Source organism: Octodon degus, unplaced genomic scaffold, assembly GCF_000260255.1.
Source record: "Octodon degus isolate 3935 unplaced genomic scaffold, OctDeg1.0 scaffold00029, whole genome shotgun sequence".
NCBI lineage: Eukaryota > Metazoa > Chordata > Mammalia > Rodentia > Octodontidae > Octodon > Octodon degus.
In genome coordinates, this window is record NW_004524605.1 from 6,121,916 (window position 1) to 6,124,011 (window position 2,096).

The 2,096-nt window shown below is 43.9% G+C and overlaps 1 protein-coding gene across 1 annotated transcript in view; it reads right to left on the reverse strand.

Annotated features, from left to right (window-relative positions):
- The window catches only part of Cdkl3 (cyclin dependent kinase like 3), a 76,073-nt gene that overhangs the window by 2,177 nt on the left and 71,800 nt on the right, over nt 1–2,096 (reverse strand). The gene's annotated exons all lie outside the window — the stretch shown is intronic.

Sequence of the window (2,096 nt, forward strand, 5' to 3'; positions counted from 1 at the left end):
CCAGCCCCTTTCCCACCTGTTTCTCTCTGCAGTTGCAGTACCATATACTGTAACTGGGAGCCAAAATAAACCTTTCCTTCTTTAGATTTCAGGGGCTGGGTATTTTGTCTCAGTGACAAGGAAAATGACTAAGACAAAACTAAAAGCATACATCTTTATGTGTGCTGGCCCCACAACGAAAAGAAATGGAAAACGGGGGTAATTTTAGGTGGTCATATTTTAACTAGATTTTTTCCTTACTTGGGTAGGGCCTATGTCTTCTTGCCTGCTATTAGACATAATTTGTCTAATAGATTGTGAAGCAGTGCGTCTCTTTTTTGCTCTTTCAGTTAACCTATTATTTAAAAATAAATGACAAGTTATTAGACTCTAGTAGTAACTTTGTTTTAGTTTTAAGAAAGGATAACTTATACCATGAATATCTACTATTAGAATACTGAGGACCAAAGGGCAATTGCTAACACAGTATTTAAGTGCCAAAAGCTCTAATGAGAGAGGTGGTAGTAGGATAGAAAACAACAAATGATGGCTAAGGTCAGTCACGGAGAGATCTTTGTTGGCCTACTATCCATTCTCTACCTGTTCTGAACTTAGTTCTCTTAACCTTTGGGTTTCTCAGTTTATAAGCTTGCTCTCCAAGACTGGTTATAACCATGGTTATTAATAGATCACCTCAGGAACAACTAGGCCAGTGTGGCGAACCACACAGTAGACATGCAGAGACCTCTCTGTTGGCACACGAGCCAAGTCACCCTAGGGTCACCCCAGCCGAGCATCAGAGAACAGAGCAGAAAGGGACATGTTGGCACACTGTGATAATTGTGCTTGGGGTCACAGTTTGGTCACTCAGTCTCTAAAAGTTTCGCCATCACTGAACTAGGCTATTGCAGTCTATAGTCAACTGTCCCTTTGACATGACAGGCATGTCTGCTTGCCCACCCCTGCAGACCATAATTCTCATAACTTGTAGCCCAGGGCAGCCTACTAGCATCTGCTTGGGTTAATAAATCTGGTCCTCTTTCTTACCGAAATCACTCTAGTCTTTCTAAATTTATAACTGGTCCCAAGGCCTTGCGAGGCAGACCACTCGTCATAGTGCTCACAATTAATCAAACTTCCAATCTGTATCAGAGGCTAATACCTGTAACTGGTTTAAAAGCTGTTTTCCTCTCCAAATTTTATCCTCAAAAAGTGATTTTAGGGGGCTGGGGAGATGGCTCAGTGGAATAAAGTGCTTCCCTGGCAAGCGCAAGGGCCTGAGTTCAATCCCCGGTTCCGCCAAAAAAAAAAAAAGTGATTTTACTATGAAAAATTATCTGTGGCTTTCTTTTCTCCATTTGGAGAATTTGCTGTGACACAGAAATTAAGTTTAAGCGTTGGGGATACAGCTTAGCAGCACAGCACCTGCCTGGCAAGCGTAAGGTCATGAGTTCAATTCTTAGTACACATACACAAAAAGAAAGCTTAACTCATAGCATCAAGTGCCATGGTTTAAATATATTTTGGCCCCCAAAGGTCCATATGCTAGAAGTTGGTGGTAGTGTCAGGCAGTGGAGCCTTTGTGAGGTCAGTCCAAGTGAGAAGCAAACAGATTGTTGGGAGAGCTTAATGCTTTCCCAGGAGGGGATTCTCATTCTTGAGAGAAGTTCCATAAGAGAGGGATTTTTTTACCTTTTGAGACAAGGTAAAAACTGTTTCACTGCAGTTCGGGCTGGCCTGAACTCACTTTGTAGCCAAAGCTGGCCTTGAATTTACAGCGATCCTCTCAAGTGCCAGGAAAACAGGCATGCACCACACTACGTCCAGCAAGAGAGGATTTTCGTAAGGGAGCCTGGCATCTCCCCGGGTCTCCCTGCTCCCCTGCTCCCCTGCTCACACTCGTGCCTCTTCTGAGAGTGACTGGCTCCCTGCCCACAGCTCTGTTGTGATACCCCAGGGGGCCCTAGCCAGGATGGTGGCACCATGCTTTTGTAACTGCCAATCCCCAGAATCAGGCCAGGGACAGAGCTCAGTAGAATAAGCGCTTGCCCGTCAAGTGCAAGGGTCTGAGTTCAATCCCCAGTTCCACACAAAAATATAAAATAAAATAAAAATAA